General features: G+C 34.3%; 1 long non-coding RNA gene across 1 annotated transcript; it reads left to right on the forward strand.

Moving 5' to 3' along the window:
• Nucleotides 1-117: 117 nt before the first annotated feature.
• Nucleotides 118-7,268, forward strand: LOC132253561 (uncharacterized). Its single transcript, XR_009465394.1, has 2 exons — nucleotides 118-400; nucleotides 7,032-7,268. It is a non-coding gene; the product is annotated as an uncharacterized LOC132253561 (long non-coding RNA).
• The last annotated feature ends 12,058 nt before the right edge of the window (nucleotides 7,269-19,326 follow it).

Consider the following 19,326-nt stretch of genomic DNA (forward strand, 5'->3'; position numbering starts at 1 on the left):
TATTTCAAATTCATTAGACTATAGTGTGTATTAATGCACCAGATAAATCCTAACAGGAACTAGAAAAAGAAAAGAACCGTTGGAGCCCAAAATAATGCCTCGCAACGGCTACTTTTTCATCACTTCAAAAACCCAACGCTCATATGCCCAGAGCCACACGACAAATGTCTATTCACCGTCACTTCATTTTTTTTTTGAATTTCAAAATTTCTAACGTCTAGATTCACCCATGATATACCAAAGCATTATGCAGTTGTTCAGTTCTTATTTCAATCGATCATCATGAATCTGGGTTGCGTTTCTTTGGAAGACAAGCCCTGAAATGAATCATCTCCTGCCTTCGGAGAACCTGGAAAACAATTCGAGCGAGGCAGTGACGGCGACTCTAAAGTTTGGCAAGGTACGTTTTGATCTGAATCTTTGATTATTTGTCTGTTTGGATGTTGAGAAAATGGAGGGAAGGACTTAGTTATGGTTGTGGGAGAAGGACGAGATGGGAGAGTTTAGTGTTATAAAGTGGTTTAGATCAAAGCAATTGTGGTAATCGAAGGCTCCGGTTCGATCTTGAAAAAGGAACAAATGGGAAGGAAAATGATAAAAGTAGCTTGAGAAAGAATCCGTTTTAATGCATTTTGACGTTTTTCTTTCCATTCTGAATTTCAAATACAGCTAATTTGCCTTTTTTCTTTCTTGGATTATCCATTTTCTCGTTGATACAGTGATGATTTAGGGTATCTATTCATCTATTGTTTTATTCTCTTGAATTTTGCGATTTTATTGGTTGATTCAAACTTTCGGTTTTTGAATCCAGTATATTTCTTGTAATGACCGGGTATTTTATGTCACGTTAGCATTTCTATTTTGAAAAAACTTATTTTGAATTATGGTTGAAAAGTAAAAAAGAAAAGTGCCTGAAGAACACTTGTTAGTTTTGAATTGGTGAAATTCGGTTTATTGTGTTGGTCAATTAGGTGAGTTGAAAATTTTATGTCATGTTAGGGTGGAAATTTCTTAGGATTTTAGTAATTGGGAATTTTCGGAAAAGAAAAAGGAAAATGAAAATGAAAAGTTAATTAATTAAAATTAATTAAAATAAAAATAATAATAATAATAATTAATTAAATTAAATTCCTTATTAATAAAAATTAAGAAAAATATTAAATTGTGTGTTTTATAAAAATAAAGAGAAAAGAAAAAAAAAATGAAAAGGGAGTAATTTGGGCTTGGATGAAATAGGTTTAAAAGAAAAATGGGAGTTAGTTATTGGGTTTATTTTGAACTTGGATTGGGCTTGAGTGTGCTGATTAAAAGGAAAAGAAATGGGCTTGAGTGAACTGCTTAAAAGGAAACGAAATGGGCTTGAGTGGGCTGTTTGGTAAGTGGATTAAAATGAAAAGAAATGGGCTTAAGTGGAAAAGAAGGGAACAGTAGCAAATCTGGGAGAAAGGGGGCGGCGGCACTGTAGAAAATCTCACCTCGTCGGAGCTTTGATTGGCCGTTTGGGTGGTCAAACGACCTCCGTTTCAGCTCAGATTTGGAGGGGGTGTTCTACTCGACGAGGGGAACAATCCTACGATGGCCAATCGTATTTTTAGCAGCTGAATACCTAAATTTGTGGTAGGGGACTCTAACCCTTAACCCTAACCCAAACGGCCGGTCAAAGCTCCGGCGAGGTGAAATTTTCTACAGTGCCGCCGCCCCCTTTCTCCCAGATTTGCTACTGTTCCCTTCTTTTCCACTTAAGCCCATTTCTTTTCATTTTAGTCCACTTACCAAACAACCCACTCAAGTCCATTTCGTTTCCTTTTAAACAGCCCACTCAAGTCCATTTCTTTTCCTTTTAATCAGCCCACTCAAGCCCAACCCAAGTTCAAAATAAACCCAATAACTAACTCCCATTTTTCTTTTAAAACCCTATTTCATCCAAGCCCAAATTACCCCCTTTTCATTTTTTTTTCTTTTCTCTTTATTTTTATAAAACACACAATTTAATATTTTTCTCAATTTTTATTAATAAGGAATTTAATTTAATTAATTATTATTATTATTACTTTAATTTAAATTAATTTTAATTAATTAACTTTTCATTTTCGTTTTCGTTTTTCTTTTCCGAAAATTCCCAATTACTAAAATCCTAAGAAATTTCCACCTTAAGGCTGACATGGCATAAAATTTTCAACTCACCTAATTGACCACACAATAAACCGAATTTCACCAATCCAAAACTAACAAGTGTTCTTCAAGCACTTTTCTTTTTGACTTTTCAACCATAATTCAAAATAAGACTTTTCAAAATAGAAATGCTAACGTGGCATAAAATACCCGGTCATTACATTCTACCCCCCTAAAAGAAATTTCGTCCCGAAATTTAAACTAACTTACCTTAAAATTCGTAGAAGAGTTGCGAATAATGTCGTCTCATTTCTTCCTCAGGTTCCCAAGTAGCTTCTTCTATCCCATGGTGTTGCCACCACACTTTGACTGCAGGAATCACCTTGTTCCTGAACCTATGCTCTCCAATTTCCAGAATTCGTAAAGGTTCCTCCACATAAGAAGTATTTTCACTAATCTGAACATCTTGCAAGTCCACTACCCAAGTTGGATCTGGAGTACACTTCCTTAGCATTGACACATGGAAAACATCATGCACAAGGGACAACTGTTGAGGCAAAATTAACTTGTATGCCACTGGGCCAACTCTCTTATCAATCTGAAATGGTCCCACAAACCTAGGGGCTAACTTCCCCTTCTTCCCAAATCGAAATATGCCTCTTCGAGGGGACACTTTTACAAACACCCAATCCCCTTCCTCAAACTCCAAGGGCCTTCTCCTTTTGTCTGCATAACTTTTCTGTCTATCTTGGGCAGTCTTAAGTTTTTCCTTGATGAGTTGTATCTTCTCTGTAGTCTCTTGGACAATCTCAGGTCCCAACAAACGACTCTCACCCATTTCTATCCAACATAAGGGCGATCTACAAGGTCTCCCATAGAGTGCTTCATAAGGTGCCATGCCAATACTAGATTGGTAACTGTTGTTATAAGCAAACTCTGCCAAAGGTAAGTAATCTGTCCAATTTCCTCCAAAATCCAAAACACAAGCCCTTAACATGTCTTTTAAGATCTGGATCACTCTCTCTAATTGACCATCTGTCTAAGGGTGAAAAGCGGTGCTAAAATTCAGTTGGGTGCCCAAAGCCCTTTGTAAACTCTGCCAAAACTGAGAAGTAAACTTAGGGTCCCTGTCAGACACTATAAATACAGGTATCCCATGCAATCTCACAAAATCTCCTGTATATACAACTTAGCCAAAGAGTTCATGGAATTAGTAGTTTTCATGGCTAGAAAATGAGCTGACTTAGTAAGACGATCCACAATCACCCAAACTCCATTTTTCTTGCTTCTAGTTCTTGGCAACCCTATCACAAAGTCCATAGTGATATTATCCCACTTCCACTCAGGTATAGGTAAAAGTTGCAACAACCCTGCAGGCCTCTGGTGTTCAACCTTCACTTGCTGACAAATATGACAGTTAGCTACAAACTGAATAATATCTCTCTTCATTCCACTCCACCAAAACTGTCTCTTTAAGTCTTGATACATCTTGGTATTCCCAGGGTGAATGGTATACTTCGCCCTATGAGCATTTGCTAGAAGTTCATTTCTCAACTTCACATCTTTTGGCACACACAATCTCCCTTTGAACCTCACACTCCCATCTTCATACATAGACCAATTTTCATCTATTTCACCTGCTACCAATTGGGCTTTAACCTTTTCTAAAAACTCATCATGAACTTAGGCCTCCACTATTCTCTGGATAACCATTGGTCTAGCTGATATACTGTACAAGCATGGACAATGCCCTTCCAAACCATGACATAATTCAAAATCCTCAATAACTGCATGCATCTCAAACTCTCTCAACTCCAAGCTAGACAACTGGCCAACACTCTTCCTACTCAAGGCATCTGCTACAACATTCGCCTTTCTTGGATGATAATGAAGAACAAAATCATAATCTTCCAATGTCTCCATCCATCTCCTTTGCCTAGAGTTCAGATCCTTTTGAGTGAAAATATATTTCAAACTCTTGTGATCAGAGTACACCTCAAACTTCTTTCCATACAAATAGTGTCTCCAAGTCTTAAGGGCAAACACCACTGCTGCAAGCTCCAAATCATGTGTTGGATAATTCCGCTCATGCTGCTTTAACTGTCTTGAGGCATAAGCTACCACATTGCCTTGCTGTATTAGCACACACCCTTGCCCCACTGTGGAAGCATCACAATAAATTGTAAACAACTCTCCACTAATAGGAGTAGTTAACACTGGAGCAGTGGTCAATTTCCGCTTCAACTCCTGGAAAGCATTCTCACACTCCTCATTCCAATCAAACTTCACCCATTTTCTAGTCAATCGAGTCATTGGTGCTGCAATTCTAGAGAAGTCTTCCACAAACCTCCTATAATATCCAGCCAACCCCAAGAAACTTCTAACCTCAAATACATTAGTAGGTCTTTGCCACTCCTGTACAGCTTCCACCTTGGAATGGTCTACTGTTATTCCTGCCTCAGAAACCACATGGCCTAAGAAATTCACTTCAGTAAGCCAAAACTCACTTTTGTCCAACTTCCCATACAACTGATGCCTTCTCAAAGTTCTAAGGGTGGTCACCAAATGCTGTTTATGCTCCTCCAAACTCCTGGAGTAGATCAAGATGTCATCCACAAAGACAATCACAAACTGATCCAAGTAAGCACGAAATACTCTGTTCATTAAATCCATGAATGCAGTAGGGTCATTAGTTAACCCAAAAGGCATGACTAAGAACTCATAATGCCCATATCTCGTTCTAAAAGCGGTTTTAGAAACATCTTCTTCCCTAACCCTCAATTGATGATACCCAGTTCTCAAGTTAATCTTACCAAAGACAATCACAAACTGATCCAAGTAAGCACGAAATACTCTGTTCATTAAATCCATGAAAGCAGTAGGGTCATTAGTTAACCCAAAAGGCATGACTAAGAACTCATAATGCCCATATCTCGTTCTAAAAGCGGTTTTAGAAACATCTTCTTCCCTAACCCTCAATTGATGATACCCAGTTCTCAAGTTAATCTTACCAAAGACAATCACAAACTGATCCAAGTAAGCACGAAATACTCTGTTCATTAAATCCATGAAAGCAGTAGGGTCATTAGTTAACCCAAAAGGCATGACTAAGAACTCATAATGCCCATATCTCGTTCTAAAAGCGGTTTTAGAAACATCTTCTTCCCTAACCCTCAATTGATGATACCCAGTTCTCAAGTTAATCTTACCAAAGACAATCACAAACTGATCCAAGTAAGCACGAAATACTCTGTTCATTAAATCCATGAAAGCAGTAGGGTCATTAGTTAACCCAAAAGGCATGACTAAGAACTCATAATGCCCATATCTCGTTCTAAAAGCGGTTTTAGAAACATCTTCTTCCCTAACCCTCAATTGATGATACCCAGTTCTCAAGTCAATCTTATTAAAATACTTTGCACCTTTCAACTGATCAAACAAGTCATCTATCCTTGGAAGAGGATACTTGTTCTTCACAGTAACTCTATTCAACTTCCTATAGTCAATACATAACCTTAGTGTGTCATCCTTCTTCTTCACAAACAACACTGGGGCTCCCCATGGCGATGTACTTGGACGAATAAAACCCTTACCCAACAATTCATCTAACTGAGTTTTCAATTCTTTCAACTCAAGAAGGGCCATCCTATAAGGGGATACTGAAATAGGATCAGTTCCTGGGTATACTTCAATAGAGAAATCAAACTCTCTATGCGGTGGTAAACCTGGTAACTCATCTGGGAATACATCCTGAAACTTCCTCATTACTAGAATTTCTGTAATGTCCTTTTGGGCTTTCTCCTTACCATGAAGGCAAGCTAGGAAATTTATTGATCCCTTCCTCAACACATACTGATAGCACGGATCGGACTGCGAAAAAGGCAAACTAACACACTTCCCTCCAACAAAGCAAACCTCAAATCCCTCTGGCAGACAAAATATTATCCTACGACGATGACAATTAATAACCGCTCTATACACTGTCAACCAATCCATTCCCAAGATAACATCATACCTAGTCATATCCAAAATCCTCAAATCCACATTTAGTGCTCTATCTGCCAAGGTAATAACACACCCCTTGCATATTCTATCAACTCTAGAATTCGTACCCATAGGGGACTCAATAAGTAACAAATTTTCTACCCTTTCTGTTTTCAACCCCAATGCATTAGCACAAGATGCAGAAATGAAAGAATGAGTTGCACCAGTATCAAACAAAACACGCACCCAAGTACTCTATACCAAAATCATACTTTCCACCAAAAGGACGTCCTCTTCTGGCTCTATTGGGGTCAAGACAAAAACTCTTCCTACTGTCTGCTTTCCCCTACCTCTAGCATTTGACCCTTGAGAAGAACGAGTCTGACTACTCATAGTAGTTGTCCTGGTTCCCTGCGCTGTTGGGGGGTAATTGTGGCATCTGGTAGTAAGGCAATTGAAACTGAGGGGGCTGGAAATACACTACTAGCTATTGCTGAGAACTTCCCTGAGATTGAGGTCGAGTTTGCTGTACACCCCGCAATGGGCAAGCCCTCCATAAGTGGTCTCCCGCTCCACAACCATAACATACTCTATTAGCAGCCACAACCAAAAGTTACCCCGGGAAGACTCCGAATGGGGAGTGTATTTGGGTGCGGACGCGTATCCTTCGGTGAAAGCCCGAGAACAATAGTGCATTGTATGACTGTGTGTCACACGTTCATGTGCATTCATGTAATTGTTGAATATTGTGAAATTGTGTATAAAATTATATATTAAACTATGTGGTTTGATTGATACTGTTGAATTATTCCTGTGGTGTTGAAGTGTTCTTTTCGTATTCTTTGAAACTTAGTAATCCCCTTAACCCCTTGGGTGTTAGGCATCGTACTGAGCAATGTGGAAATGCTCACCCCTTCCTTATTACACATTTTTAGATGCAGATATCTCTCTAGAGGATCCACAGGTGGGGCAGTGAGGACTTCAAGATGCTCCTGGAGCGGCCTAGTGGAGCGTGACATTTTCTGTTATTGTGTTTTTGTTTGGATTTTGGGATTTTTTTTTAGTAATTATGACTCATGGATTTGTTATGAAGCTTTATTTTGATTAAAGTTGTTAATTGTGAACTTTTATTTTGGACTATAATAAATATTTATTTAATCTTGTTGTTTTGAGTAGTTTTGGGATATTGTGGTTTATGAGAATTCTGGTGGGATGTATAAAAATAAAAATAAAAATTCAGAGTGTTTTGGTTGACTGCCAACGTGGAATAGGAGGAACCCTTAGGGTCAAACCTTTGACTTGGGGTCACGGGCCAAATTTTGGGTCGCCCGGAATTTGGGTCGTGACATTTCTTGTTTGGAATGAATAGGTATCGATCTTGTTTAGTTTTGTTTGGATATGATGGAACTGGAACCCTAAAACCTAATTGTATGCACAAATTTCGTAAGTTTTTTGGTCTTGCAAAAATTAGCAAAATAAATAGGAAAATAATGCAAACAAAATAATTATAAAAATTAAAAATATATTATGGGTACAATTTCAATAATCACACTTTGGAAAATGATGATAACGTTTTCTTGATTTCGAATATCAATTGAGGGCCACAAGCGGCTTATTCCCGAATGACCTTGTTGAATGACGAAGAACACATATAACAATTTTTTTGCCGTTTACTGAACTTGTAAGGAGATTTGATGAAACTCTTTCTTTTATTGTGAAACCTTTTTTCTCGTACGAAGTTACCTCTGAATTTTCTCCTTAGGATTTTTCTTTTTGGATTTTTTTGATTTCTTAATTTACTCCTCTTGATAGGGAATTTGAATTTCAAATTCCCGAATTTTAGTTACTTAATTCAAGGGATTTAGTTCCTTGATTTTAGCAAATTTTCCTCTCCGAAAAGTTTTACTAACAAAATTCCAAAATGCAAAACAAAGAAGAGGGGTTAGAAAATAAACAAGATAAGTAACCAAAGAAATTTAAAAAGAGAATGAACCACAAACTTTAATTACATAAAATTAAAACCATCCATGATAGTAGGTAAACTGAACACATAAAACAAACTTGAAAATTTACATAGCTTAAAAACCATCCATTATATGAGGTATAACACAAAACATAAATACATAAGGAGATGGATATTTTACAATGGGAGAAGAGAGGAAAGCTTTGAAGAAAGCTTGGGGCTTGGAAGGCTTACATGTTGAGAGAGAGAGAAGGGAGAGCATAAGCTTGGAAGAGAAAAATGAAAAATTAAAGGATGCTTACAAATGAGGATCAAGCCTCCTTAAATAGCCAAAAAAAGAGAACAAAACACTGTTTGCTTTTTTACTAATTGCTGTGAATAGTAATCCCGTGCAAGAATAGTGAATAATGAAAAGTGAACAGTAAAGGATGCTACTGTAACACTTTTGACATTTTCAACGTGAATCCTACTTTCGGCTGAGAAGACGGCTGACAGGTTGCTTTGGACTGTATAGTCACATGCTTGCTGCTTTTGGTGCTGAAATTGCTTGGCTGGATAACATTCTTGTCGGTAGGCTAACAAGAGGAATATGTTTAAGGCAAAGTGTAATCCTCACAATGTTCCTCAAGAAGCTTGAATTCTCTAGTAATAAACTTGGTTGGAAGAGGATCCAACTTCTTGCTACAGAAAATCTGATGACAAGAATCTGCAGTAATGAGATAACCCATATTTTTTGGATAAGCCTCAAAATCCCTGCTAATAATTCTGGCTCTCTAATGTCAAAATTGCAAAGGGAAAGATAGCCGCGTAGGTCTTCTGTTCTGATAGTGGAGAGAAACAATGTGCTAAGCTGGAATAAGTCTGCCAAAAGAAACCCACTCAGGAGCTTTGCTGATGATGATGGCGTCAGCGAATTTCTTGTTCATTTTAAATCCTTGAGTTACTTTGGATCAGAGCAGATAATTTGATGAACTAATCCATAATCTAGAAGCTTTTCTGGAGTTAAGAGTAATTCTTCATTCTTGCATGGAAGGCTGATTGACGAATAGTACTGCAAGTCCAAGTAAACCCGACTGATTATGAAATTTCTATTGCAGTTGCATAACATCTTCTTAATGCCTTGTTGGCACTGGATAGGTTCTTCGACAATTCTACAAAGTTTAGAATCATCAAATTCCCTGTCAATAACCAAACTTAAACCTGGGACCTTAAAACCAATATTGGTTGAGAGATAGATATGAAAATCCTGGATGAGATGAAGATTTGCTTTTCTTCAGCTGAAGACTTGGCTTTTCCAAAAATTAGGAGACGTAGATCTGGCTAAAGAGAATATAAATTCTCTATTTTATGGAAATACACCCTTAACATACCGTAACCCAACTCTTCCTCACTCAATTTTTTAACATCCACCAGTGGGGTAGAATGCTTATTCTCACCATTTTCCAGTGGGGAAAATGAGGTTTGAGCTTTTAACATAAGCTAGTGAAAGTCAACTAATTCAAGCTTCCTTTCAAGAGTCTCACACCTTTCCTGCAAATTAGAAATACAATTGATAAAGGGTTAGTATTAAAAGATGGATTTGTGGGGAAGGAATCCTCCACAAAAGGTAGAGATTCTGAGCTTGAATCTATATCCCTGCTAAGGGATGCTGAAGGAATATGATGTTTGAAGTGGCTGCAAGAACCTATTACTTCATAATGTTCATAATAGAGTGACATGAATTTCTCAGAAAGAACTGAATGAGATTTCTTATAATTTGGAGATTTCTTAATGGGCTTAAGAGGTTTTTTTTTTTGGGCCATGTTCTTGTGAATCCTGCAAAAATTCACGAGTTAGGAAATTAGGGATTGAGTTACTTTCTCCTTTAATATATACTCAATTTGAAAATCAAAATTGCTTAAAATATAGCTTGCCACCTAGCAAAAATATGCTTAGAAGCTATATTCTTAACATCCCATTATTAATCAAATCAAGCATTGGAGAGTTAGAATAATTAGCAGAGATTTTGAAGCTTATCCAAAGAATATGAGCTATCTCATTGCTGCAGATCTTTTCCACCAGATTTTCTGTAGTAAGAAATTGGATCCTTTACCGACCAAGTTTGTTACTGAAGATGTTAAGGTTTTGGAAAAGCATTGTAAAGATTACACTCTACCCTAAGCATATTTCTCATTATACTCTGCCAACAAGAATATTATCCATCTAAGCAGTATTAGCACCAAAAGCATCAAGCATGTGACTCCACAGTCCAAAGCAGTCTGTCAGCCGTTATTTCCGCCAAAAGTAAGATTCCTACTGAAAAGTCTAAAAGTGCTACAGTAAAATGTTACCGTTCACTTTTACTATTCATGCACGGGTTAACTATTCACAGTAGTTGGTCAAAAAGCAAATAGTGTTTTGTCTCCTGATTGGTAGTATTTAATATTCTCTTTTTGGCTATTTAAGGGGGCTTGATCCTCATTTGTAAGCACCGCTCATTTTCACCGTTCATTTTTCACCTCTTGTTTTCACCTTTCATGTTATCCATTCTCTCTTCTTTCTCTCTCATCATGTAATCTCTCTAACCCAAAGCTTTCTTATAAATTTCTTGATTAGGTACCTTAGGTAACTTCCAATCATCTAAATCATTTCGGATCTTAGGATAATTGATCTCTTCATTGTTTACAACAGTATCTTGAGAATTAGTGGATCTCCTAGACATCGTTCTGAAAATCGAACTCATTTTAGGGTTTTAATCTAGAGCCTAATAGCAGATTGACAGACTTAATGAGACGTCTCCCCAGCCTCTTACAACCCTAACAAGCACCTATCCACGGCTAACAACGGGCTTAACCCGGCATGGATCACACTCCTCGACACACTGCTACTTATCCTAGGATAGCTCAAAACACCTAAAACAAACCCAACTTTCCTTCCCGTGGCTCTGATACCATAGACACCCAGGATAAGGTCATATGTAATGAAAACATGAATTATGCCAAAATTCAAAACAAATAAGAGAAGTCAGAAAATACACAAGATATTTAACAAGAAATTTAAAGAGAATGAACCACAAACTTTTAATTACATAAATTGAAAACCATCCATGATAGTAGGTATAATGAAAACATAAAACAAAGTTAATTACATGACTTAAAAACCATCCATCATAGGAGGTATAACATAAAACATAGTTATATAAGGAGATGAATATCTTACAATGGGAGAAGAGAGGAAAGCTTTGAAGAAAGCTTTGGGTTGGAGAGATTACATGATGAGAGAGAAAGAAGAGAGAAAGGAGAGCATGAGAGGTGAAAACAAGAGGTGAAAAATGAACCTCACTTGTTTGTTTTATTGAGAGTGAAGATGTTAATTTTGCTTTACTACAAGTCATGGGGCCCGTAGCGGCGTCATATGTCGATTGTGCAATGACGATCTTGTCATCGCCCTTGTTGACATGCACAACTTGAGTTCTTTTAGGTGCCATCGATGAAGTAGAGATCAATCAAAAGATATGAGAGGTAGAGATGTCTTACCGAGTGTGCCATAAATTTTTACGCACAAATTTCGTAAATTTTTTGGTCCTGCAAAAATTAGCAAAACAAATAGGAAAATAATGCGAACAAAATATTTATTGAAATTAAAAATACATTGTGGGTACAATCTCAAAAGTAATATTCTTTCCAAAAGAATATTTTCCCTCTGATTCTTTTGCCTTGATCATACTTTGGAAAATGACGATGACATTTTCTTGATTTTGAAGTTCAATTGAGGGCCACAAGTGCCTTATTCCCGAATGACCTTGTTGAATGGTGGAGAATGCGTGTAGCAGTTCTTTTTCCGTTTACCGAACTTGTAGGGAGATTTGATGAAGCTCTTTCTTTTGTTGTGAAACCCTTTTTCCCGTACGAAGTTAGCTTTGGATTTTCTCCTTAGGATTTTCTTTTCTAGATTTTTTTGATTTCTGAATTTCCTCCTCTTGATAGAAGACACCTCTATTTATAGGTGAAGATAGAGAATTTAAATTTCAAATTCCCGAATTTTGGTTGCTTAATTCAAGAGATTTAGTTCCTTGATTTTAACAAATTTTCCTCTCCGGAAGGTTTTACCAACAAAATAATAATAACAATAATAATTTTCTTATTATTATTATTATCCTTTTTATAGTTGGAGATTAGGGAAACTTATCCATGAGAGGATTTTTTTTAAAAAAAATTATTCATTTTGAAGACCAAATTAGTGGTAATTTAATCCACTAATTTTTTTATGTCTACACTAACAATTGGATTCCTATGTGTTGAATATTAAGTCTATTGTTTACCATTTGGCTTTAATTTGGAACCCTAATAAATCACTGGAAACCTAATAACAAGCTATTGGATTCCATAGGGCGTTTAAGTGGAAGTCACACCTAATTGTCATGTGTTAAAGGGAAAATAGACATCTTGATTACCGAGATTTTATTATTAGAGCGGTTCAAATAGGATTAATGATGGTCTTGTTTACCCCAATGTTTTCCCAACTTTGCAATAAGTTTAAGTTTAGGAAGGAAACAATTCAATTTCCATCATAACAAGATTTTCCCAATGTTTCCCTAACTTCACAATAAGTTTAAGTTCAAGAAAGGAAACAATTCAATTTCCATCATAACAAGATTTGCTTATTTTGTATATAATATAGGATCTAAAGCACACTAATCCTAAGGGAGAGAATAATGTTAGAGTTAGACACACTTCATAAGTCTAACTTCATCATCCCTAAGAAAATCATGTGAAATGAGGTAGAGTTTCCAAAATCATGGCATTTCACCAATGTATCCGGCCATAGAACAAAGAAAAGAGAAAATTGAACAAATAATTTAATATCTAGACGAAAGGAGGAGATTTAGTTTTGTCCAACTCTATAAGATCTTCTAGCTCGTAGAATTTCATAAGATAAACCTCTCAGGCATATCTATCCCAACAAGGACTACTAAGGTCGAAGAAGGATCCACTTGATCAAATCCTAATAAGAACAATTCCCAAATAAGAAGATTTTGAAATTAACAAATTTAAAGACTTAATAAAATAAGGAAAAAAATGGGTTTTTAGTAAGATTCAAAGGCCCTAAGAACAATTTTATTAAGAAGAATTTATACATATATAAAGAAAACACAATTCCTACATTACATTTATAGGTAAAAGGGTAATTGAACAAATATTGAAAAAGACAACACCGGAAGGTTCACAAGTGGTTGAATATTTATTCCATAAGGGCTTATTCGATCCAATTGTACCACACAATACTTTAAAGGGTTTTGAGTGAGTTATTTCAACTTCACGCCTTCTTTTCTTTGAATCCAAAAAAAATCAAAGTCATTCAACTATTTTATTTGTGTCAAACAAGTAGTTATTTTTATTAGAATTAAAGTAAAAATCGAAAAAATAGTTTTTCTACAAAAAATGGGTTGCGAATAACTTTCTTTTTTTTTTTTCATTTTTTATCAAGAAGCCTCAATTGACAAGATAAAAAGAATGAAATATTTCTTCCCTGAAATTAGATTCGGCAAGACAAATAAACAAGAGGAACACTTTAACAAAAACTAAACAACACCCCCCTCCCCCTTTCAAACAAGTAGTTATTTCATCGGAATTAAAATAAAAATCGAAAAAATGGAGTTTTTCTACATAAAATTGAATTGTAGAAAGAATCAAAGGTTGCGAATAACTTTTATTTATTTATTTTTTTTACCCATATTTACTAATCAGAAAGCCTCTATCGACAAGATAAAAGAATAAAATCTTTTTTCCCCGAAATTAGATTAGGCAAGACAGTGGTTTAAACATTTTTAAACACAGGTTAACACTTTAACAAAAACTAAACAACACGCAATCGAATTGTAGAAAGAATCAAAGGTTGCGAATAACTTTTATTTTTATTTTTTTACCCATATTTACTAATCAGAAAGCCTCTATCGACTAGATAAAAAAATGAAATATTTTTTCCCCGAAATTAGATTAGGCAAGACAAATAAACAAGAGGAATACCCAAACTACCCTATTAACAATTAGAATAGGCAAGACATTGGTTTAAACATTTTTAAACACGGGTTAACACTTTAACAAAAACTAAACAACGCCCAATCGAATTGTAGAAAGAATCAAAGGTTGCGAGTAACTTTTATTTTTATTTTTTTACCCATATTTACAAATCAGAAAGCCTCTATCAACTAGATAAAAAAATGAAATATGTTTTCCCCGAAATTAGATTACGCAAGACAAATAAACAAGAGGAATACCCAAACTACCCTATTAACAATTAAATTAGGCAAGACATTGGTTTAAACTTTTAAACACGGGTTAACACTTTCACGTAGAGCCATATCCAAGTCCATCATTCCTAAAACAAACTTTATGTATGATCTCCATCTCTTATAGTTCGACCTACTTAGAATTTCAATTGTAGCATTATTATTGTTCACAGCAAAGGAAACTGATTGACAAAAATTTGCAACTAGATCAATTATGGGCAATAGGTAAAATGCTTAAATAAGCATAAGCAATACAATACAAGAATCAATTGTATTATCATAAACTCCCATTTGGGCAGAGTCCACAATAAACAACTATTCTCTAAGTATGAAGATCAACAAATAATTCATTTTCTTTGGGCAAATAAATTTATCAAATTATTTATCTCATTCAATATCCTCATATTGTTAAATTAATTTGCACAATAACCCCCTTTGTTAGGCAATTGTAGAAATTAATCTAAAATTTTCCCCATCAACAAAATAGGAACTCATAAACTTGCAAATTTTAATGGTTAAATCACTTTGGTGAAATAACATCAACAATTCACATGCAACGTTCCAAAATTGGGTAAATTAAAAAATAATATTACCCAACAACAATAGTGCATATTAGCGATATACATGCATATGATCAAACAAGATGAAGTACGTCACAAAATTTACTTTCAGTGATCAATGATAGTAGCAAGAATTTGAACAACAATTTTTTTTATTACACTTTAAACTAATTATTTAACTAGTTTATGTGATTTAGACCAAGTATGAGAGTATGCTTGAAAAAGTTTCAATCTAGAGAGAGTGAGTATTACACTCTTATTCCATATATATTAACATAATTTCTAGTAAATTCTCAACAGAAAATTATACCAAAGAATAATTTTAAGCTAATTAAATCACAAAAAGTTAATAATTATTTAATAAATATTTTTGACCCCCAAAAAATAAAACAATATATCTAGAAAAATAGATGACAAAAAAAAAAAAAAAAACGAGCGTACAAGAAAAAACGGGGCTCAAAACGGACATCGGATGAGGTTACACGCGTCTCACACACTTGACCCGCGAGTGGGGAACATGCGGCACATGTGACATGTGTGGCATGTGCTAGAGGTTATCTTCAACCCTCCAGCAACGAGTCAAAAAACCTACAATTCAGGTTAAATGACCCGATTGCTGCTCGACTTACAAACAATTGAAAAATGAATGTTTTTCGATCGGGATCTCGAGGGGTTTTAAACTTTAGGTTGTTTCTAATAATTTTAAGTCATTTAATCATAAAAAAACAACTTAAAGATATCCATAATTGATTAACAAAATTCGGTTTTTATACCTCCATAGCCAAGATCGAAAAATTCTATTTTAACACCTATTTGGCCTCATTTTACATGTATTTTTTACCTTAACAATATAATAAATCTCTCTACAACAATTAATTAAACAAAAAACTTCTCAATCTTGCTCAATTTTTAAAAAAATATAAAACGAATTTTCTAGGGTTCATACCCATATTTTTGAATTTTCAATTTTCACCAAATTGAGCCAAAAAATCGAAATTGATGCTACATATTAACTATAATATATGTAAACAACAAAATCCAAGAGTTTAATTTGAGTAAAACACAATAATTTGAACAAATAAAAATTTTCTTGAATCTTTAAATAACAAAATTCCAAAAATTTAAAAACTTAATTACTCCCAATTTAAACAATGAAATTGCACATATAATATATCAAATTGAAGTTTGTGACAAGAGGAACAAAAGGCCTAAAGTTTCACAATAAAAAGAAACCAAAAAACCATACACAGGCATGGATCACAGATTCAGCTCCGAAAATAAAATAAAATAAGAAACTAAAAATTTTATTTCCAATTTCCAATTGTAGATCCTAAATCTTGTAAATCTCGCTCTGATACCACATGTATAATATTATATAATCACATAAATTAATCATACATGATTAAAGGATACTAACAATAGAATATCACTATAAAGAGCATACCTATTTGAGTCATCACAAACAAAAAAAAAACAAGTGATTGATTGTTGTAACCAAGTCTTCCTCTTTATGATCTTGATAACAGCTATGGTGGCTCTATGGGAAAACAGAACGACCCTTTATCTAGATTAGAGATGGGACTTAGCATAACTCAATATTGGGTTCTCATTGGGCCCTCTTATAATGGGCTTCAATGAGACCCATAGCCTACAATTGTCACTCAACTAAGCTTCTACTCAAAAGATGCAAAACTCAATCCAAATATGATCACTAGTTAATTGGGCTCATTATATAATAGACTATCCATTAACCCATTTTTTTCGAAATACAAATTATTCAATTAATGTTAGTTCATATAAAAATTTTCCAAATGTGGGATAACATTAATTGAATAATTTGTATTTGCAAAAAGCGAGTTAATGGATAGTCTATTATATAATGAGCCCAATTAACCAGCGATCATATTTGGATTGAGTTTTGCATCTTTTGAGTAGAAGCTCGGTTGAGTGGCAAGTATAGGTTGTGGGTCTCATTGAAGCCCATTATGGGAGGACCCAATAAGAACCCAATATTGAGTTATGCTAAGTCCTCTCTTTAATTTAGATAAAGGGTCTTTCTATTTTCCCATAGAGCCACCATAGTTGTTATCAAGATCATAGAGAGGAAGACTTGGTTGCAACAATCAATCACTTGTTTGTTTTTGTGATGGCTCAAACAGGTATGTTCTTTATAGTGATTTGCTATTGTTAGTATCATTTAATCATGTATGATTAATTTATGTGATTATGTAAATATTATACATGTGGTATCAGAGCGAGATTTACATAATTTAGGATCTACAATTGGAAATCAAAAATAAAATTTTTAGTTTCTTATTTTATTTTATTTTTGAAGCCGAATCTGTGATCTATGACTGTGTATGGTTTTTTGGTTTTATTTATTTATTTATTTATTGTGAAACTTTAGGCCTTTTGTTCCTCTTGTCACAAGCTTCAAATTGATATATTATATGTGCAATTTTATTGTTTAAATTGGAAGTAATTAAGTTTTTAATTTTCAGAATTTTTTTGTTTAAATATTCAAGAAAAAATTTATTTGTTCAAATTATTGTGTTTTACTCAAATTAAACTCTTGAATTTTGTTGTTTACATATATTATAGTTTATATGTAGCATCAATTTTGGTTTTTTAACTCAATTTGGTGAAAATTGAAAATTCGAAAATATGGGTATGAACCCTAGAAAATTCATTTTATATTTTTTTAAAACTTGAGCAAGATTGAGAAGTTTTTTTGTTTAATTAATTGTTGTAAAGAGATTTCTTATATTGTTAAGGTAAAAATACATGTAAAATGAGGCCAAATAGGTGTTAAAATAGAATTTTTCGATCTTGGCTATGGAGGTATAAAAACCGAATTTTGTTAATCAATTATGGAGATCTTGAAGTTGTTTTTTGATGATTAAATGACTTAGAATTGTTAGAAACAACCTAAAGTTTAAAACCTCTCGAGATCCCGATCGAAAAACATTATTTTTTTAATTGTTTGTAAGCCGAGTAGCAACCGGGTCATTTAACCCGAATTGCAGGTTTTTTGACCCGTTGCTAGAGGTTGAAAATAACCTCCAGCACATGCCACATGTGCCGCACATTCCCCACTTGCGGGTCAAGTGTGTGAAGCACGTGTAACCTCATCCGATGTCCGTTTTGAGTCCTGTTTTTTCTTGTACACTCGGTTTTTTTTTTTTTTTTTTTTTGTCATCTATTTTTATGGATATATTATTTTATTTTTTAGGGGTAAAAAATATTTATTAAATAATTATTATTTATTTATGTGATTTAATTAGTTGAAAATTATTCTTTGGTATAATTTTCTGTTGAGAATTTACCAGAAATTATGCTAATATATATGGAATAGGAGTGTAGTACTCACTCTCTTTAGATCGAAACTTTTTCAAGCATACTCTTCTTCTTGGTCTAAATCACATAAACTAGTTAAGTAATTAGTTTAAATTATTATAATAATAATAATAAAAATTGTTGTTCAAATTCTTGCAACTATAATTGATCATTGATCATTGAAATTACATTTTGTGACGTACTTCATCTTGTTTGATCATATGTATATATATATCACTAATATGCACTATTTTTGTTGGGCAATATTGTTTTTTAATTTACCCAATTTTGGAACATTGCATGTGAATTGTTGAGGTTATTTCACCAAAGTGATTTTACCATTAAAATTTGGAAGTTTATGAGTTCCTATTTTGTTGATGGGGAAAATTTTAGATTAATTTCTACAATTGTCTACCCAAAGGGGGTTATTGTGCAAATTAATTTAAAACATGAGGATATTGAATGAGATAAATAATTTGATAAAGTTGTTTGCCCAAAGAAAATAAATTTTAATGAATTATTTATTGATCTTCATGCTTAGAGAATAGTTGTTTATTGTGGACTCTGCCCAAATGGGAGTTTATGATGATACAATTGATTCTTGTATTGTATTGTTTATGCTTATTTAAGCATTTTACCTATTGCCCATAATTGATCTAGTTGCAAATTTTTGTCAATCAGTTTCCTTTGCTGTGAACAACAATAATGCTACAATTGAAATTCTAAGTAGGTCGAACTATAAGAGATGGAGATCATACATAGAGTTTGTTTTAAGAATGATGGACTTGGACATGGCTCTACGTGAAGATGAACCTCCTAAGCCTACTAATGAAAGAACTGAAGCTATGAGAGCTCATTATGCGAAATGGGAAAGATCGAACCGTTTGAGTCTCGTTTCAATCAAGAGGTCCATTGTTGAGCATCTCCTTGGAGGAATACCTGAGAGCAACAATGCTAAGGAATTTCTCGTTGCTGTGGAAAATAGATACCAAACATCTGATAATGCCGAAGCTGAGTATTTTATGGATGAATTGATGAATATGAGGTATAATGATATGAAAGGGGTTCGTGAGTATATCCTAAAAATGGTGCAACTTCAGACT

The sequence above is a fragment of the Vitis vinifera genome, chromosome 3 (genome assembly GCF_030704535.1).
Source record: "Vitis vinifera cultivar Pinot Noir 40024 chromosome 3, ASM3070453v1".
Lineage (NCBI taxonomy): Eukaryota > Viridiplantae > Streptophyta > Magnoliopsida > Vitales > Vitaceae > Vitis > Vitis vinifera.